At 45.1% G+C, this 21864-nt stretch overlaps 1 long non-coding RNA gene across 1 annotated transcript; it reads right to left on the minus strand.

Moving 5' to 3' along the window:
• Window positions 1–1666: 1666 nt before the first annotated feature.
• Window positions 1667–12965, minus strand: LOC116087276. Its single transcript, XR_004117344.1, has 2 exons — window positions 12798–12965; window positions 1667–1873 (listed from the first exon to the last, which is right to left on the minus strand). It is a non-coding gene; the product is annotated as an uncharacterized LOC116087276 (long non-coding RNA).
• Window positions 12966–21864: the final 8899 nt, after the last annotated feature.

Below are 21864 nucleotides of genomic sequence, written 5' to 3' on the forward strand. Positions count from 1 at the left end.
CAACACATTTCTGCAATAATTCATGTTTAATGTATGAATCAACGTTCTCAACACTTTGAGTCTTAATCTCTCTGTTTGTCTCTTTATCTGGAATCCCATGTCTACACATTAGCTTTTTACTCCTTCTCTTTTTGGATCTCATCCACACTTCAGATTCAACCCAATCAAACACTGAATAATTGCAGGGCGGTGGTGGCGCACGCCTTTGATACCAGCACTTTGGGAGCAAAGGCAGGTGGATTTCTGAGTTCGAGGCCAGCCTGGTCTATAGAGTGAGCTCCAGGACAGCTAGGACTATACAGAGAAACCCTGTCTCGAAGAAAAAACAACAAAAAAACAAAAACAAAAACAAAAACTGAATAATTGGGTTGGAGAAATGGCTCAGTGGTTAAGAACACTGACTGTCCTTCCCAAGGTCCTGAGTTAAATTCCCAGCAACTACACGGTGGTTCACAACCATCTGGAATGGGATCCAATGTCCTCTTCTGGTGTGTCTGAAGAAAGATACAGTGTACTCATATACAATAAGTAAATAAATAAATCTTAAAACAAAGCAACAACAGTTTTTAAAAAACCCTTAAATAATTACACTTCCTCTGGAGTCTTCTCTACTGCACTTTTGTCTCTGTGATCCCTCCCTCTCCCTGTCCTACCATGTCAAGTGAGACTGTTGTCACTCCTCCTTACAACTGTAGCTCTGGTCAGACCATCTGTCTTAGTTGGGGTTTCATTGCTGGGAAGAGACCCCATGACCGCAGCAACTCTTTTAAAGGCAAACATTTAAATGGGCCTGGCTTACAGGTTCAGAGGTTCAGTCCATTATTGTTATGGTGGGAAGCATGACAGCGTTGCAGGTAGACATGGTACTGGAGGAGGAGCTGAGAGTTTTACATCTTGAGTCACCGGCAGCAGATGGGGACTGTGTGTCACACTGGATGTAGCTTGAGCATAGGAGACCACAAAGCCTGCCCCCATGGTGACACACTTCCTCCAACAAGGCCACACCCACTCCAACAAGGCCACACCCACTCCAGCAAAGCCACACCCACTCCAACAAGGCCCCACTGCCTAATAGTGCCACTCCCTATGGACCAAGGAGTCAAACACAGGAGTCTATGGGAGCCATTCCTATTCAAACCACCATCCCACCCTCCTGCTTTTCCACACCACTGCAATTTCCACACTGCTGCAATTTCCACACCACTGCAATAGCTGTGCTGTGTGGACTATGCACAAGGGTGGCAGGTATTTGAACTCAAACTGTCTTGCTTTCACAACAAATGTTCTTAACCACTGAGCAGTTTCTTTGGTTCCTGCAGTAGCTCATTAACTTGTTCTCTAGACTTACTCTCATCTTTTTGCACCTCATAAGGGCAAACTGCAACTCTTTTTTTGGCCATTGACTTTCCTTCCACAAACATAGATACATACATCAACCCTGTGCTCCCAAGATATGAGTCTTCATGGCAACTGGACAGGCCCAAATTCATGTCACCACGTAACCCAGTTCATCTCTTACCATCTTCCTTCCCCCAACTTCATCCATGATACTTACAGTCATTCTGACTCTGTATAATGGCAAGCCTCCACGGTCTCATACTTTTTTTTCTCCTTCTTGGTGGCATGCCTTTCTTTGCCAAAGGAAATTGTATACTTCTCAAATCCCATTCCCAATGTCTCACTGTTTAATCCCATATTGCTCTCTACCCACGGTTAATGGCACCCTGCTTAGATCCAACATATTTGTTTGTACCTCAGATGGCCTTTGCATAAGGAGCTGGCAGCTTGCTTTGAAGGAGGCTGTGGGCAGCGTGGGCATGCGCAGTGTCCTGTCCAATGGCTTAGCTGTACATCTCAGCAGCTAGCTCGGTGCCTTGAATGGAGAGATATAATGTTTGCTAAATTGAAATACATGTATTGCAAATTAAGCAGTTGGATTGTGAAAGGGGCAGGAACAATGCTGGGCTCAGTGAATTTAATGTAATCATATTTTTATGAACATAGAAACCTTATCCCCGTGTGAAAATTTACTGGAGGAGTTGGGGGTATATTTTGATGCAGAATAATATTCTGTGCTCTTTGCCTCTTTTGACACAGTCTTCCCATCATATGGGACCCACATTTGTGAGCTTATGCAGACAAAGCATAAACACTAATGTTCTCTATGAGATTTTCATTTCTTCCCTTCCTTGGCATGAGGGGTTCCAATCATTTAAGAAAGAAACACATTCTATATACATTTCTAATGTAGCATTCATCATTTGGGGTAATTATTATTGCTTAAAATTTCTTCCTCCAGTTCAACAAATTCCTCAAAATCAAGGTCACTGTACCTACTACACAAGTGTTCAGGGTAGTGTTCTGAGGTTTGCATGGATACATGGGTACATAGACGGAAGGATAAATGACACTTGAGATGGATGATCGTGTTTCTTTGCAGCTATACATACAATCAGAAGGACATGGCTCAATTTCTACGATAATCAGAGGGCCCACATACCATGAACCAGTTCATTTCAACTTTGCTGTACATTAGAATCACCTGCAGAAGCTGTCTAGAGAATGCAAACTACAACCTTTCGGGAAAGGAGTCTCAGTTATAGTTTTTAAATCCCCTTGGTGATTGTAACACATACGCAGAGTCCAAAACCCCTGTAGAGGCCAGTCATGCTACACATCTGTAATCCGAGCACTGGAGGTGCATAAACTGTGCAAGTTCAGGGCCAGCCTGGGCTACAGAGCAAGCAAGAACCTGTGTCAACCCCCACCCTACAACCTCCAGAATCCATTGTATTTACATTGATTGTATTTACATTGTATTTATATTGTTTCTCAGTTTGTTTCCTTTTGGTGTTTTCCAGCAACACATCTTAGAGGCTCCTCTATTTCAATATAAGAAAACAGGCTCTTTGAACAGCTGCAATGCATCCAACCAGACAGATACAACTTGAGGGTCCATGGTTTTCAGTAGCATTCAATCATCTTGTTTGATCCTTCCCCCACCTCCACAGACAAGGTTTCTTTGTGTAGCTTTGGCTGTTCTGGACTGGAACTCACATAAAACCATGTGCCTCTGCCCCCCAAGTACTGGGATTAAAGTGGTGCACCACTATCACCACCGAGCAATATCCTGTTCTTATAAATATTGCTGTAATACAAGTACTCACTAGATTGCTATGCTAGTTGGTTTTTGTCACCTTGACACAGCCAGGGTCATCTGAGAACTTTAACTGAGAAAACACCTCTATCACATTGACTGGTAGTCAAACCAGTTGGGCATTTTCTTGAACAATGATTAATGTGGGAAGGGCCAGCTCACTGTGGGCGGTGCCAACCGTGGGCGCAAAGTCTTGGGCTGAGTAAGAAAGCAGGCTCAATGCTGAGTGGTTGCCTTTAATCCCAGCACTCTGGAGGCAGAGGCAGGCAGAGGCAGGTGGATCTCTGTGAGTTCAAGGCCAGCCTGGTCTACAGAGCTAGTTTCAGGACACAAAGAAATCCTGTCTCAAAAATAAAAATCCTTGTAGTTTCAGTACATATATTTAATTTGCTATTTGTAGTTATAAATGTTTTATAGTTATTACTAAGCTACCTTGTGAGGACTTAATATTTATCCAAGTTTGGGAAGAGTTTTTTGAAAAAGCAAAGTATGGTTACATATTAGAGACATATGGTTACATATTAAGTCCCAGTTACTGTACTTGAGCTTACATTTCAAGAAGTGAGAAGAGACCACAAACATGGATCGTCCCACTGGAGCCAAGGTTCTAAATATCTTTCTCCATAGCAACCATTGGACAGACATTCCCGGTGCCTCTCCTGATAGCCCTGATTCTTGTAATCTCTAGTCACTCTTCTCAGAAAGGAAACAGTGTGTTCTCTCTGCTGTGGTTCAGAGGGAAGATGAAGCCACATTTTAAAGCACTTGGTAGACATAGCGGTATTTTAGAAGTGAACACTCCCAGAGCCAGGCCAAAGGCGAGCGGTTCACAGGGAACCTGGAGAGTTTCTGCCTCTGAAGGAATTTCTCATTTATTGAGACGAGAACCAAATAACGGTAACTTTAGGCCCAATTATGTTCACTCTGATGGGAAGAAGTTGCCAGCCCTGGAGAAGCTTTGCTTTGAGGCTCTGCCAGGAGCTGAAGACAATACAACTGAGCATTGGCTTAGGAACGTGGTCTTCTACAAAGACACTTTCTTGGAGCAAACAACAGGCGCCCTTTTGGGAGGTCTTTGTTTTTTTATAATGGAAGATTTTACTCTACAACTTTCTATTCTCTGCTTCTGTTTTAAATCCTAGCTCCCCCTCTGAGACTGATAGAAAAGAAACAAAGATGGAAGCACAAACTATAGAGGAAAAAAGAATTCTCTCTCCTCTCTCTCTTCTCTCTCCATTTCTCTCTCCATGTCTCTCATACTAGGATTATAGATGTGCATACTGCACCTGGCCAGGTTTTCTTGTGTGTGTGTGTGTGTGTGTGTGTGTGTGTGTGTGTGTGTTACTTTGTTTCTTTGTTGTTTGTCTGGTCTTTTTGTTTTGTTTTGTGTGTTTTGTTGTTTCAGACAAGCTCTCACCACTGTGTATTTCTGGCTAGCCTAGAACTTGCTATATACACCAGGCTGACATCAAACTGACAGAGATATGAATCTGCCTGACTCTGATTCCTGAGTGCTTAAAAACATGACAAGGATGTGTTTTTATAATACCTGTCAGGACTTCTTGAGAGAAATGAACCATTAAAAAAAAAAAATAGACAATGTTCATAGAGGGTGAGCCCTCAGAGATTTCTTTATTTCTTGAAGAAATTCAAGCAGCTGTCTTTGAATAATCTGTCACTTGAAGGTCTCTAATAGAAAGCAAAGTGAACAACTCACAAGAGGGAGTCAGAAGTGATCATTTCAGTGCCATGAGCAGCTTATGGACTCAATCAATGGCAGGAAACAGTACAAACCTGGTATTCACAGTGCTGGCGGCTTACAAATGCTTCTAGGCTTCAAGGACTCTCAACATAGATCATAGTAGAGTGCTTGCCTATCATGGATTCCACATATACCCCAGCATGAACATGGAACTCAGAGGATAAATTGAGAAAATCGGCTCTCTTCTCCATGTGGGTCTCAAGGCTCAAACGCCAGCTGCCAGGTTTTGCAATAAGCACCTTTACTCACTAGGGATCTCTCTGCCCCACCCCTTTCATAATGATAAGGAAGAATAAGAAATCTCATTCAATGAGGAAGGTGCTTTATGTACATGAGTATCAATGGAGTGACCAGTCATTAAAACACACCCACACACACACACACACACCTTGTTTCTCAGCTAGGATAGACTCAAGCAGCTGTGGGTAGTGTGAAGTCAAATCCAGGCTGTCTTAGAGTTCCCATTGCTGTGAAGAGACACCATGTATGACCAAGGTAACTCTTTTTTTTTTTTTTTGAAGATTTATTTTATTTGTTTTATGTGTATACTGTAGCTGTACAGATGGCCATGAGCCATCATGTGAGTTGCTGCTGGAAATTGAACTCAGGACCTCTGCTGGCCCCACTCCAGCCCTGCTCTTGCTCCAGCCCTGCCCCACTTTCGCTCCAGCATAATTCACTGTAGCTATCTTCAGATGCACCAGAAGAGGGTGTCAGATCTCATTATGGGTGGTTATGAGCCACCATGTGGTTGCTGGGATCCCAACTCAGGACCTTCGGAAGAGTAGTCGGTGTTTTTACCAGCTGAGCCATTTTGCCAGCCCCCAAGATAACTCTTATAAGGATAATATTTCATTGGGGGTGGCTTACAGGTTCTGGGGTTCAGTCCATTATTGTCACAGCAGGAAGGATGGCAGTGTCCAGGTAGGCTTGGCGCTGGAGGAGCTGAGAGTTCTATACCTTCATCCCAAAGAAGCCAGGAGCAGACTATCTTCTGGGTAGCTCGGAGGAGGGTCTCAAAGCCCCCACAGTGACACACTTTCTCCAACAAGGTGGCACCCACTCTAACAAGGCCACACCCACTCCAACAAGCCAACATGGTCCTAATAATGCTACTTGTTGGACCAAGCATATTCAAACCACCACACAGGCCAAACTTTCTAGAAGATCTTGAAAAGATCCAACCAACCCAGCAGAGATTAGTGCTGATTTGCAAAGAGACACACTTCTCACTGGGCTCTCATTCATGTTCTGAGAGTTATAGATGCTCTCCCAGGTTGTGGGTAAAGGAGCTGAACCTCAGATGTGGTCTGGATGCTTCCTGCGAGCTTGTATGTCTCAGTCCCAGTGCTCAAAGCCTGCCCTCATAAGGACACTAAAAAGTCACCATGCAGATGGAGCTGGCAGTCCATCTCTGCTGGTTGATGATGAAGCACTCACTGTTCATGGAGTGCCTCCGTGTTCTATCCCCTCACTCCTGCTAAACAAAACCTGGAATTCTTCCTGTGACCAGGGATAACATTGTTACCTGGCACCAGGCATCTGTGGCATAAAAATGCCAGCCATTACAACCAAGACAAGCAAGGGCTTCTTTTCCTGAGACTTAGGCCAGAGCTGGAGGACTTGCTGGAGGACTTCCTGGAGGATCTCACCTCTAACTGCAAGGACACCCAGATAGATAACGGCAGCTCCTCACTGGACCAAGGAAATGGCAGACACTTGCTGATTTTTCCAAGTACATCTAAGTTTGGTAATTGTCTGGTGATCATGGGCACGTGTTTGCCTTTATTTGTTCTACTTATTTGTTTGTGTATATGCTAATCTAGGGACAAAGTCTAACTGTGTAGCCCAGGCTGATCTCTAATTCACTTCAGTCCACTGCCCCAGCCTCATAAAAGCTGAAATTACGAGCATCTGCCTGCATGCCTCGTGTTTGTTGGTGTTCCTGCCTCGAGGTTCACTGGCCAAGGGCCATGACTCAGCTCGGGAACTGGTGAGTGTCTCCTCTTGTTGCTGCCATCATCTTTCACAAGCTTCCTGGCCTATGCTTGTTTTGGGGACTTAATGATAAGGCTGAGAGACAGAATGAGGTTCACATACCAAGGCCAGTGGACAATGGTCAAGTTAATCCTGTGACATGATGGTTCATGCCCATTCATCCCAGCTCACAGGAGGCTAAGCAGGAGCATCACTCTGAGTTATAGGTCAGTCTGAGCGACAGTGTGAGACCATGTCCTAAAAACAAACACACAAAAATGTATTATAGCGGGCTGGTAAGATGGCTCAGAGGGTAAGAGCACTGTGACTGCTCTTCCAAGGATCCTGAGTTCAAATCCCAGCAACCACATGATGGCTCACAACCATCCGTAATGAGATCTGATACCCTCTTCTGGTATGTCTGAAAACAGTTACAGTGTACTTATTTATAATAATAATCTTTGGGGCTAACCAGAGAGAGCAGAGGTCCTAAATTCAATTCCCAACAACCACATGAAAGCTCATAACCATCTGTACAGCTACAGTGTGCTCATATACATAAAATAAATCTTTTAAAAAAATGTATTTTAGCTTTGGAGAAAATGTGTGTGTACATGTGTGTGCAATCATGTGAGTATGTGTGTATGTATGTGTGTGCCTTGTGTGGGTGTTGTGTGTACTTGTTAGTATAGGTGCGTGCAGGTTGCATGCCTGTGTGCAAGCACAGGTGTGGAAGACCCAAGGCTGAGATCCACTGTCTTTCCTCCATCTATGTTTTTGAGATTGGCTAAGTTCCCTGGCTTCAAGGACTCCCCCCGGCTCCTCCTCCCATCTTCCCATTGCTGGAGTTACAGACACATGTTTCCACACACAACTTTTCATGTGGGTTCAGGGGATCCGAATTCAGGTCCTCAGGTTTATAGATAGGGCAGACACTTTACCAACTGCGACATCTTCCCCAGCCCTTGGGTGCAACATTTTAAATGATCTCCGTATCTACACACAAAGCTCTGAAGAATTTGACCACAGGGTTAAGGAGCAAAGGGAACAGCCATGACACAAAGACACCCGCCAAGACTTTTATGTCACTTTAGTCATCCATCAGACGTTGTCTGGGAGGATACAGTGAAAAGCCAGGGTTGTTCAAAGGTCTCCTTCAAGTTCTGAGAAGTAACCTAGGCAACCGCTTCTCTGACCCACATCAGCGGTCTTCTCTCCTGCAGATCACTGGAAAGTCAATAATGCATGGCCCAGCTGTGGGACCTCCAAAATTAGGAATTTTCAGGTCAACAAAGAACAAAGACTGTGACTTAGTTCTGACAGGTTGATATTGAAGCTGATTCTGGGGCCTCACCAATAGCATTCATGAGACAAGGATTTTTTTTTAGTTAATAGCTTTCCCTGCTTTCGTTGGGAGAGTGTGGTGACTGCCATGAGCCACTGCAGTGTGCTCTCAGTGGGCTTCAAGACAAGGGCTCAGAGTTTATTTTCTTTCTGTCCCCTTTAAATGGCCCTATCTCTTTCTGCACAGTGTGCCCCATTCTAAACCCACGGGTACACATTTCTAACTCGAGGGCTGAAGACATGGCTCCGTGGGGAAAGTGCTTCTCTGGCATACTCAAACATCTGGGTTCGATCCCCAGCCTCGTGTAAACTGGACCTGCAGCCCACACCCGTCTAGTTAAAGCTTTCAGGAGGTAGAGGTAGAAGGATCAGAAGGTCAGAAGTTCAAGGCCATGTCCAGCTACCCAGTGATTTCAAGACCAGTTAAGTTACCTGAGACTCTGTTCTTTTGTTTTCTTTTGGTTGGTTGGTTGTTGTTTTATACTCAAGAAAAAATTAAGCTGCTGGGTAGTGGTGGTGCTTGCCTTTAATTCCAGCACTTGGGAGGCAGAGGCAGGAGGATTTCTGAGTTCGAGGCCAGCCTGGTCTACAGAATGAGTTCCAGGACAGCCAAGGCTACACAGAGAAACCCTGTCTCAAAAATAATAATAAGAAATAAATAAATAAATAAAAATAAAAATAAAAAAAATAAACCAAAACAACAATAAAAAGATTTATTCGGGCAGTGATGGTGGCGCACGCCTTTAATCCCAGCCCTTGGGAGGCAGAGGCTGGCGGATTTCTGAGTTCAAGGCTAGGCTGGTCTACAGAGTGAGTTCCAGGGCAGCCAGAGCTACACGGAGAAACCCTGTCTTGAAAAAAACAATAAAAGAAACAAAAAACAAAACAAAACAAAACAAAAACAAAAAGTTTTTTTTTTTTTTAATTTTATGCGGATATGCATTTGCCTGAATGTGTGTCCCACATGTGTGCCTGGTCCCCACAGAGTCCCTAAGAGGGTGTCAGTTACCTGGAACTGAATTCGGGACAGTTCTAATCCATGCAGATGCTGTGAACTCAGCAGAGTCCTCTGAAAGGACAGTAAGGATGATTAACTGCTGAGACATCTCTCTAGTCCCAACCACCTGGGTTTTTGATAGAGCCTCTCCCTGAACCTGCAGCTCTCAGTTTTGGCAGGCCTGGCTGGCTACTGAGCCCATATGATCTGCCATCTCTGTAAATACTGAAAGCACTGGGGTTACATGCACTAGCATGCCTGGCTGCCTACCCACATGTCAGGGATCCAAATTCACGTCGTCATGCTTGCTCAGCAGGCAGTTTGCCCACCGAGCCATCTCTGCAGCCCTAAGTTGTTCTTTAAAGAGCTAAGGATATAGCTTGGTAGTAGAATACTTGCCTAGCATATACAACACCCTGAGTTTGAGCTCCAGCCCTGAAAAAAAAAAAGATTTTTAATATAAAGCTGTACCTATTAAAGTTTTTTTTCTTCAGTCAACATCTTGGTTGATTAATGGACCTGCAGAAGTTCCGACTCCCAATCCCCAGCAATGTTTGCTTTTCTCATCTCCCCTGGCAGTAAAAATTTTAATGACACACATAGCTACCCAGAATGGACATGATTTCTGGTTGCCCTTGTCAGGCAAGCGTGGCCAATGGACTAAATTGGAGCCAGCAGGACGGACGGATGTGAAATCTCTGCGGCTCACAGCCCTTCCCTTTGTTCTCTTTCTTTGTTTAGTTGTTTATCCGTTTTCTCCTCTGCGCCCTCCCTCCCGTACATCCTGACAGTTGGAATCTGATGTCACTGGAAGGACTGACGCCTGAAGATTTTTCCAAAACAGATCGCTACTGTTCGATTTGTCTGTCTTGTTAAGTATATGTTATTTGGGGTTTTCTTTCACTCAAGGCCAAGCCAAATCATTACTAATTCAGAGGCAAATGGTGTAAGTGAAGGGACGGAGGAGGTGGCCCTTAGTGGCAAAATTAATAGCGGCAAGACTTAACTGAGACCAAGTCATACAGGCCGTGGGAGCAGTGCTTCTGCCAATGGGCTGCTTTTTAAAGTGCATGGTTTTTTGGTTTTTGTTTGTTTGTTTGTTTTTCAAGGTTTTCTTGAATAGCCAGAGCTATAACAGAGAAACATTGTTTCTCTGTTATAGCTCTGGCTGTCCTGGAGCTCACTCTGTAGACCAGGCTGGCCTCGAACTCAGAAATCCGCCTGCCTCTGCCTCCCAAGTGCTGGGATTAAAGGCGGGTGCCACCACCGCCCGGCCTTGATTATCCTTTCTTTACAATGACGATGAAGTCAAGGTTCAGAGAGAGTCTGAGTGATGTTCCTCCACAATTCATGTTTTGAAACTCTACCCCTTAGTAACTGTGGACCTAAGGCCTTCTGAAGTATTTGAGGTTAAATGAGAACATAAAAGTGGCACCCAGGTATGACCAGCATCCTTACAAGGATTGAAAGACACCAGGGATTTCACACCGAGGGAAGGGCCTGAAGAAGCCCTGCCTGTCCACACTTGACCTAGGGCTTCAAATTTCCAGAGCTGTAATAAAATAAAGTCTTGTGACTTAGGCATGTATCTTCTTAGAAACCACAGTTTGGGTAATTCTTCCCAAGACATAGTCCTGACCTCTCCCCTGCCGATACTAGGATCTCAGCCCCAGCACCTCCTCTTCCTCGTGGAGTCTGCTATGATCCTACAGGACACAGCTTCCCAAATCTTGTATTACTATGAAGACAAGTCTCCCACCAGCCCAAGTCTGGACCCTGTAATTTAGGTGTTAGAGGCTGGGGCTAAAGAAAAAAGTCTTGATTGGTTGAGTGCTTGCCTACCATGCATGAATTGTCCCAATTCTCAGCACTGCATACAACTGGACATTGGATGCTAGAGAGATGGCTGAGCAGTCAAGAGCACTGACTGTTCTTCCAGAGGCCCTGAGTTCAATTCCCAGCAACCACATGTTGGCTCGCAACCATCTATAATGAGATCTGATGCCCCTTTCTGGGGTGTCTGAAGACAGCTACAGTGTACTTACATACAATAAATAGCCAGGCAGTGGTGGTGCACACCTTTGATCTCAGCACTTGGGAGGCAGAGGAAGGCGGATTTCTGAGTTTGAAGCCAGCCTGGTCTACAGAGTGAGTTCCAGGACATCCAGGGCTACTCAGATAAACCTTGTCTCGAAAAAACTAACAACTAAATAAATAAATAATAAATCTTAAAAAAAAAAAAAGGGGGCATGGAAGCTGGAAGCTGGGCAGTGGTAGTGCACGCCTTTAATCCCAGCACTCGGGAGGAAGGGGCAGGCAGATGGAGGCCAACCTGTTCTACAGAGTGAGTTCCAGGACAGCCAGGGCTACACAGAGAAGCTCTGTCTCAAAAAATCCAACAAACAGAAATTGAGGGGCTAGAATTTTAATTCCCTTCTAGTCCCAGCACTCAGAAGATGGAAGGAAGATAATCAAGATTTCGTGTCATCCTCAGCTCCACAGCAAGTTTGGAGCTGTCCTGTTCTACATGAGACCCTATCTCAAAAGAGGAAGAAGTAGCCTAGCATGCCTGTAATCGTAGTACTTGGGAGCCAGAGGCAGGTGAATCTCAATGAGTTCAAGGCCAGCCTGGTCTACAGAGTTCCAGACCAGTCAAGCTACATGTTGGAGCAAGTCTGCTCTCAGGAGAGAGCCAGTAAGGAGGGTGGGGAGATGGCTCAGTTGGTAAACTGAGGACCTGAGTTTGGATCTCTAGCATCTACAGTTGTAATCTCAGGGTAGGAGAAACAGGAAGACCCCTGGTGCTCACTGGCCAGCCAGCCTTGATGAATCGGAGAGCCCAAGGTTCTGTGAGACACCGGTCTCCAAAAAAATGAGGTAAAGAGTAATTGATGAAGACGCCTAATGTTTCTCACTGACCTTCATGCACACATGCTCAAACACAAACATGTGCAAACATACATATGCACATACCACACGTGCACACGAGTCATTTAAATGGCAGATGAGCTACACATCAAGAGCTGGTCTGTCCTGTTCTGGGCTAACAGTATGCTGGAAATGTGTTCCTTTTGGACTTTGTATATTTCTATTATACAGGCTCCAAAAGGCACCACCAAACTCACACTTGGCTTCACACAGTGCATTGCACTTAGTTTCTGTTCCTGTGAGCGACACCTGACCAAAACCATTTCTAGGAAGAAGAGTTGAGCTCACAGCTCCAGGGGGACAGTCCGTAATGGCAGGGGAGATATGGCGGCAGGCAGCCAATGCCAAAAACCCAAGAGAGCACATCTCTACCTATAAATAGAAAGCAGAAAGAACCAGCTGTAAGTGAGGGTACGGCCGTAAACTCTCAAAGCCTGTCTCCAGTGACTCCTTCCTCAAGCAAGGCACTACGCACTTATGCTTCCTTTTATCTCCCCAAACAGCACGAACCACTGGGGACCAAGGACTCAAATACTAGAGCCTATGGAGGACATTTCTCATTCAAACCACTCCCTCCCCCACCCCTCCGTGTTTTTTGTTTGTTTGAAACAAAGTTTTACGATGCTGCTTACATTGAACAGAGCCTTGGACTCCTGGGCCTAAACCTCTTCTGTAGCTGGGACTGCAGGCAGGGACCACCACGCCAGGCTTGAAGTGTTTTTGAATTATAGAAAACATCAAACATATACAAAATTCTAAAGCACATGCTGCTGCATCTTCCTGTACCCTTCACCCCAGCGATGAATCCAAGGCAGCGCACCCACTCCCTGCTGGTATCAGGACCTCCGAAACCCATGACATCACATAGGTAACAGTGGGACCTGCATACCTGTTGCCAAGGCAACAGCCACCATATTCCCAGAATCCACTTGGCTCACCTCCCACCTTTACCTGTGAGTATGTCACCATCCACAAATAAAAGAAAGACCCCTCTGACCTCTCTCTCTTCCCTCCTTTTATTTCCGCTACCACCTTGCCCTTCTTTCTCTCAATAAGCCTCACGTGGAACGATTTGATCTGGTGTGGTCTTTCTGGAACCCCGAGACAATCACAACACTCCCTGCGTCTCTTTATCCCCGACATTATTTTAAAGCAAGAACTCAGACATCCGATGGTTTCGTCGGCAAATACTTGGGCCTGAGTCTCTAAAAGACAAGGGATGCTATAAATCTTGTTTACTTCTGTGTTGGTTGGGTTTTTTTGTCAACCTGACATAAGCAAGAGTCGTCTGAGAAGAGGGAATGCCATTGAAGGGATTGTCCCATCAGGTTGGCCAGTAGGTAAGCCTGTAGGATGTTATCTTGATTGATGATTGATTCGAGGGAAAGTCCTGTCCACTGTGAGAGGCACCGGTCCAGGCAGGTGGTCCAGGGTGTTATAAGAAAGCAGGCTGAGGGCTGGTGAGATGGCTCAGCGGTAAGAGCACTGACTGTTCTTCCAGAAGTCCTGAGTTCAAATCTCAGCAACCACATGGTGGCTCAAATCCACCCATAATGAGATCTGACGCCCTCTTCTGGTGTGTCTGAAAACAGCTACAGTGTACTTAGGTTATAATAATAAATAAATCTTTGGTCTGGATTGAACAGAGTTGACCAGAGTAAGCAGGGACTGAGCAAGCGAGGTCTAAATTCAATTCCCAACAACCACATGAAGGCTCACAACCATCTGTGCAGCTTATACATAAAATAAATAAATAAATATTAAAAAGAAAAAAGAAAGAAGAAAGAAAAGAAAGCAGGCTGAGCAAGCCCCTAAGCAGCACCCCTCCAGGACCTCTGCTTCAGTTCCTACCTTGAGTCCCTCCCTGGACTTCCCTTCCTGATAGAGTGTGACCTGAGAGTTGTAAGCTGAAAGAAATCCTTTCTAATCCTAGATTCGTTTTGGTCAGCATTTATCACGGCAACAAAGAGGCCTAACTAGGGCAGTTTTCATCTTTGGGCTGCTATTGCCTGTGAGCTGGGTGAGAACCTGGCTTTAGCCCCTTCCTCTTGTCTTCAAGAGGGGCTAGGTTCAAAGTACCAAAGGGCCCAGCACTCAGGAGGTTCCCTTGCTTGGTTTAATGCTCTGTTGTTGCTGTCTTTAGTGTCTTAACATTGGAACAAGAGCTTTGCATTTTCGCGTTGTTATGTTTGTTTGTTTTTTTTTTAATTATATTTTTACTTTTGTTCTGTGTGTGTGGAGTGTGAGGGGATGCATGCTACAGCATGCATGTAGAAGTCAGGGGACAACTTGTGAGAACTGATTCTCTCCACCATGTGGGTCTCAGGGACTGAACTTATCGTCAGGCTAGGTGACAAGCGCTTTTACCTGCTGAGCCTGAGCCACCAAACTCAAAAATCGTATATCTGGTTCTAGCTGCAGCTACCTATGCAGTAAAGAGGTAACACTTAAGGAGAATGTGGCGCCAGGTTCTCTAGGCAAAGAAATGAGCACCCGATGAGGTTTTAACATAAACCGCCCATCCTTTCAGCCACCCCTAGCTCAGAGGTGACACCATCATTCCAAATGGGTAGATCTAAACATAGGAGTCTACTGGGGATGCAGCTCCACAGAAGGAGTATGTGCCTTGTATGCATGGAGCCCTGGGTTCTTCTGTCCCCGGCACCAGGTAAACCAGCTGCAATCCTGCCCACCTGTAAACCCAGCTTTAGGGAGGTAACATTAGGGGAATCTGAAGTTCAAGGCCAACTTCTGCTACTCTGCAAATTCAAGGCCAGCCTGGGATACATCAGATCAGATCTCAAAGTGAATGAACTAAAAAATAAAATCGAATCCCCTCTTTGTCTCCTCCCTCCCCTTCAGGCTCTTCCACAACCCCACCATACAAGTGACTGTCACAGCCTGCCAACTTCTATGTAAGAAGAACAGGGAAGGAGGCTGCTGTTTTAGAGCTGTCTTTGCAAGGCAAGCTTTCTATTTGTTTGGGTTTCTGGCTGCTTGAGTGGCCAGGCCCCAGGGTGTGGCTGTGTTTTGGATTCCCCCAGGTACTGGTGGTTTATTTGGGAGGTGACTCCAGGAAGCTCTGTGAGTGAATGAGGAAGTGAGACAGGGAACGTGACCGAGACACTAGCGTGTGCTCCTTGATGGGTTTATCTCTTTACATAACCTGGGGGGGAGGGGTCATCCTGCAGAGTCCCTTCTGAGAGACTATAGAGGACTCCCCGAGAATTGTCCCGTGGAAGGAGAGGAACTAGAGGATGTATCCACCCATTCCTGTGTCCTGTTTGGGTTACTGGGGGGGTGGGGGGGACAGTGTTGCTGGGTGGTGTTATGGATTCACAGCTGTTAGGTGCACATTCCACCACTGGGCTACCCCACTTGTTCCCTGAAGCCTGTGTACTTGTGTTGCTCCAGGGAACTTACTGCAGCTTTACCATCTGTGTGCATGGCAGGGAAGCATGTATCTGCAACTAAGGAAAGGGTCGCAGGTTTGGAGGCAAAAAGTCCTGTGTCACGAAGCCATAGCCAGGCTGTTGTAGCTCAGTTGGTAGAGTTGATTGCCTAGCGTTCATGAAGCCCTGGATTTGACTCTTAGATCCCATAAACTGGATGTGGTAGTGTGGGCATGATGCCCAGCGTTTGTAACATGGAGGCAAGAGGGTCATCCTTGGCTACATAGCAGACTGGAGGATAGCTTGGGCTATATGAGGCCCTATCTCCAAAACCAAAACCAAACCAAAACAAGAGAAGGTGTTGGGCAGGGGGCACTGCCTCTCGTAGCTCCTGAGCGCAGAAGAGCTAGGAGAGATCCAGCACATTCTACAGAAGGATGGATGTCAACTATCAGACAGCCCATTCTCTCCCCCTCTCTAGACTCGTTGAAGTCATCATTCTTTAGAATGATTCACTGCCAGCGTCCCAGGCAGAGCCAGCAAGCCTCTACTTGGCTTTCCTCTTTATGCACATTTGCCTCTTGCTAGCCTGAACAGTGGGCTGGAGGTGGCCAGACATTTCCGTTCCTCATTTTGACAATACTTTGACAACAGCAAAGTGGACGTTTAGACATCCTCTGGGAGATTTTCTTTTTGAATTAGTGAATATTTCCCTCTCTAGAAAAGGGCCTGTTGTGTTTATCCGCAGGAAATTCCATCACTTGTCAAAAACACCCATGAGATTTTTGTGGGACAATCCCAAGGAAACAGCAATACTCTTTACTTTCTTTGTCTTGCTAAAGATTTCTGGGCCATTTCAGTATCCACTTCCTTTCGCCAGAGTTGGTCTTAAGTTTTATTAAATTTTACTACATTCAAAGCACACCCACATTGTCCACTGGAGTACTCTACATTTATCAGAAAGTAAGAACACAAGGAACCTCTTTGGGTTTTTTTTAAATGGTAGTTTTGTTGCTGGTTTGGAGACAATGTCTCATTCTGCTTCTTTCTTCTATATTTATTTATTTGCTTGTTTGTTTATTTATTGGGACAGGGTCTGTCTATTATGTAGCTCTGGCTGAACAGGCTGGCTTCAAGCTCACAGAGATTCACATGCCTCTCTGATTCTGGGTTCTGGGATTAAAAGCATGTTTCTGACTTTTAAATTTTTTTTAAATTAGCATTTGTATTTTTTAAACTTTATTTATTTATTTATTTATTTATTTATTTATTTATTTATTTATTTAGTGTATATGAGTACACCATCGTTCTCCTCAGACACCCCAGAAGAGAGCATCAGATCCCATTACAGATGGCTGTGAGCCGCCATGTGCTTGCTGGGAATTGAACTCAGGATCTCTGGAAAAGCAGTCAGTGCTCTTAACTGCTGAGCCATCTCTCTCTATATATGGCTCACACACATACATACATATACATATGTGTGTGTGTATATATGTATATAATATTACTACATATTAGTTTTATTTAATTAGATTGGTGCCCCCATAGTGGGCATGGGGATATCAGAGGACAACTTGGGAGAGTCATTGTCTCTTCTTACCCTGTGGGTTCCAGGGATCAAACTCAGTTCAGTGTAAAAGCCAAGCAAAGGTTGTTTTGTGTTTGTTATGCAGTGCCAGGGACTGAATCTGGGGTCTCAAGGAAGTAGGAAGTGCTTTCACATAGACACATCACCAGCTGTAAGAGTATGTTTTCTTTCTCTCTGTATGTGTAGGTGCCTGTGGAGGTCAGAGAGGGCATTAGGTCCCCTGAAGCTGGAGTTATAGGGCCCTGTGAGCTGTCGATGCAAATGTTGGGAACCAAACTCTGGTCTTCGAGAGCAGTGAACATGCTATCCATGGAGCCATCTCTCCTGTCCTGTGCTTCTTTTTTTTGGGTGAAATATCTAAGAGTTTTGTCAGACAGCAGAGCAGCTGTGGCAGAGGAGCACATACATAAGGCTTCAAGGCAGGCACTACTACTGAGTTCACAAAAACAGCCACGGGGACTAAGCTTCCATTCCTGTCCTCGGCTAGTGTGGCTCAGACCTGAGGTCATTCATGCCAGTTTTTACTGAGCCGAAATGTACTGGGTATACTGTGCAATAGGTTTGGCGTTTCAGATGGGTCGTGTGCACGCACACATAATTCGTACTTTCATCTGATGGCTTTCTAATGAGCAATATAAATGTCACCTCACAACAAGAAATTGAACGCATCTCATTTCTGGGATGTTGCTTGTTTTTTTTTTTTTTTTTTTTTTTTTTGCCTAGTTAAATTTAATTTTCAGCTATGTAACTCAGGACGCCACTAAGAGAGCCAAATTCTATGTCATATTGGGCAAGACAGGGGTATAAAAGGTTCCACCATGCATTTACATTCTTTATTATATTTATTCATTTATTTTCCTGGGGATGCCACAGTGTGTGTGTGTGTGTGTATGTATGTATGTGTGTGTGTGCACGTGTGTGTATGAGAGTATATGTATATGTGTGTACATGTACACGTGTGTACATGTATGTGTGTACCTGTGTGTGTGTGTGTGTGTACATGTGTACGTGTGTGCGTGTGCGTGCGTGTGTGCGTGTGTGTGTGTGTGTGTGTGTGTGTGTCAGAAGACAACCTGAGGAAAGCAGTTCTCCTCCTCCATGTGGATTCTGGGGATCAAGCTCAGCTCTCAGGGCCTGGCAGCAGGTACCCTTATACACTGAGCCATCTAACAGGCCTTGCCAAGCATATTACAGTCATGTGTTTGAGAGATCCAGTGTGTATACAGAGAAACATCAGTTCCAGAATTTCAAAGATAGCTGCACACCAGACAACACAATGCAGACTAAATTCCAGTGTCCAGAACAGTTGTGGTGGCAGACATCTACGTAACCCCTACTCCATGGCCACCCCTACCTCTGCTAATGAACCAAATCCAGGACCAAGTTGACTGACAACCCTGCTAACCAAGTTTCCAGTCTGATTTTCTCTGAGATGCAGTTGACCATCAGACAGCTCTGGACACTGAGGAGTGAACAGAAACTTTAGAAAGATTCTAGGAAAGTTCTTCATTCCCTGATGAAAGGGAACAATTGTCACTCCAAACTCTCCTCTTTGTCCTTTGTTCAGGTGGTGATGTGATGTCTACAGCGGCGGCAGCTACTTTTCAACCAGGAGATGGCCGTGAGCAACCATGAGACGGCTGTGAGTAACAGCCCTGGGTGTATGCTGGTTTCTTTAACTGGTGTTGCCTGCTAGCGTGCATTACACTGTTGCTGACTTGACATGAGAAATTGAGAGGGGCTAGAATTACCTAACCCTGTAAATATTCCAGAGACTGTCATAGACTTTAATGTCACCCACTTCAAAATAGCTCCAGGCATTGTTGCAAGCTGAGCAGCCTGCAGACTCACCGACCTGGGCAGGACTTCTGTGTTTAGGAGGAACTGCAAACCTCTGAACTGGTCTAGTGGGCCTCCTGAGCCCCTTTTGAATCAGACCTTGTCATCTAAAGGCAGGAAGAACAGGCAAACACATAGGGTTAAAATGAGAAAAAAAAAATTCTTTTTCCTCTAGGGTTTTTAAGCCAAATCCCGAGGTTAAGACTTGTTAGAGGGGCCCACCTGCTCTCCCTTTAAGTAGATAAAAGACTACATCCACCATTGCCCCTTCCACTCCCCCCCACCCCAAACCCTATAATTAAAAAGGCTCTTTTCAGGCGGGGATACAATTCAAGCACCATCATTATGAAAACCCTGCCTGGTTTCTGTGGTTACTGACAACCCCTTTTGTGTAGATCTCATTAAATCAAACCAAGAATTCCTGATTTGGGTGTGTGTGTGTGTGTGTGTGTGTGTGTGTGTGTGTGTGATAATTTCCAGCAAGAAAAAGCTCTGTTGATCTAAGAAATAATGTTGCAAATACAGGTATGACACCACTTCGGATTAGAAAGTAATATTATTTATCTTGCTGGAGCCGCTAGCAAATCAACCGTGAGAAATTGATAATGGCTTTTTGTCACCGTGCTCTTTCTCTGTCCCAGCCACATTCTCTGTCATCATTGAAAGGGAGACACGTGGCTTTCTCTGAAAAGCTATTTTATTGTCAGACCTTTACGGAGACAAATGAAACTCTATTTTCATCCTATATATCTTGGGTTGTTAAGAGTAATCTACTTCCCATAGATAGAGAAAATGATTCTTAGCTGAGCCATAAGCAATAGCAGATTTTCCTTGAACCCTGAGATGTAAAATGTGGCTGGTAAATGTGGTCCGGCAGGTAGGTAAAGGCACTGAGCCATCAAACTTGAGGAGCTGAGTCCTAGTCCTGGTGGAGGGAGAGAGCTCTTCTCAAGTTGTGCACTACACACACACACACACACACACACACACACACACACACACACACCACAGCGGGGGAGGAGATGAAAGCACAAAATAACTTGCACAAAATAAAACATAATGTCAACTTTTATAAACTGATATAACAGTGAGATGCTCCTGCATTTTGGGCTAGCCACTATGATTCTTTCCCCCAACTTAAATGTTGCCATTTCTAAATCCCTGGTGTTAATGTCTCTGAGAAGAGCTTAAGGGAGAAACAGTCTGCTCTGCCTGGGGAGGGGATCGAGGTGCAGGGACTGTTCCACCCTTAGGTCGTCGCAGAGTTTACGGACGTGGTGGTTTGGTGGTACACACAGGATACAGAAAGCTCTAACTGAAACTGGAGTCAGATACCACTTAACAGATAGGACCTGCCCCCGCTCGGTGATCTAGGCAGTTCCAGTGTTCCACAGTTTCCATAACCACCCAAAACAACTGCCCCCAGCCTGGAATCATGTTCAAACACCTGAACTTGTAAAGTTGTGAACTTGTCACATTCAACCCAAAAGGTGGATGTGACATGGCGGTGTATGCCTTTAAACACAGCACTCTGGGGGAGTGGCCAGAGGAGCTCTGTGAGTTCAAGGCTATCCTGTTTTACCCAGTGAGACAGCCTGGACTACATAGAGAGACTCTGTCTCAAAACAACCAAACCAAACCAACAACCAAAAAAAAAAAAAAAAAAACCAAAAAACCCAACACAACAAAATAACAACAAATAACCCCATAAAAGTCCCTGTACAAAGTCTTCTCTTCTTCTCTTATCTATTTCATTAAAAGATATAATGGCTTAAGACACTTCCTTGCCATAAAATTCCCAAGTGACTTCTTTGGGAACATTCTGCCTGCTTCTGACAAAGAATGCTGGTCTGAGCCAACCTTGCATTCTGGCCTCTCTGGGTCTTGGCTCACTTGAATCGGGGTTCTTTCTTGCCACTGAACCTAATCTTATTAGCTGATGAAGCCCCTAGAGGACTTCATCTAAACACAGAATCTCCACAGTCCCATCTTTAAATGATCTCTATGTTCCTGCCTCCCCTGTTTTCGGCTTGTTTCTAACTCTGCATTGCTGCATCCAATCACAGGAGGCCCCAGGAAGAAAGAAGGAAACAGGAAACATTGCGTTTGAGGATGATGAGTGGGGCTGGGAGCAGGGCTCAGGGGGAGAGCATTTGCCTACTGTCAGTGAAACCCTGAGTTTGGTCCCCAGGTGTAGAGGCTGAGGGGATGTCAGGTATGACGATTCACGATCTTTCTAGCTCTTGGGCAAGCTGAGGCAGGGGGGTTGCAAAGAGTTTAAGACCAGCTTGGGCTATACTGGGTTTCATTGGCTACAGGGTAAAGTACTGTAACACACACACACACACACACACACACACACACACACACACACACACACGCCGACAGTGTTTGTACGTATTTCACTGTGCACATTATTACAGAATACTGTTTCCTGGCAGGACACGGTCTACGAATGAAGCTGTGTGAGAATTCTGAGCTTGTGAAGAAACTCCAAGTAAACAAGACAAATGTCTTGTCGTCCCTTCTCCTACACAACAGGGGGGTTTGTTCTCCGCTGTGCTTTCATGCGCCTCCCAGGTATAACAGACGGCAGTGGGCATACTTCAGATTTCCCATCATCCTCCCCATTATTATTCAGAACAATGTTTCCAAGCACAGTTGTCCTCAGGACTGTATAAGCCTAAAGTCATGTGACCTTGCCCTCCTGACTCTATACAACATGAACTTGAGTGAACTTTGCTCACATGACCTTGCCTAATTCTCAGAACATAAATTGTCTGGTGCCCTCCATAAAGATGACTATGGCATGAGACTTTAATATGACTCATTTTTAGGATCCACTCTCCTAGGTTCATGCCCCCAATAGAGCACTAACAG

The sequence above is a fragment of the Mastomys coucha genome, unplaced genomic scaffold (assembly GCF_008632895.1).
Source record: "Mastomys coucha isolate ucsf_1 unplaced genomic scaffold, UCSF_Mcou_1 pScaffold13, whole genome shotgun sequence".
Lineage (NCBI taxonomy): Eukaryota > Metazoa > Chordata > Mammalia > Rodentia > Muridae > Mastomys > Mastomys coucha.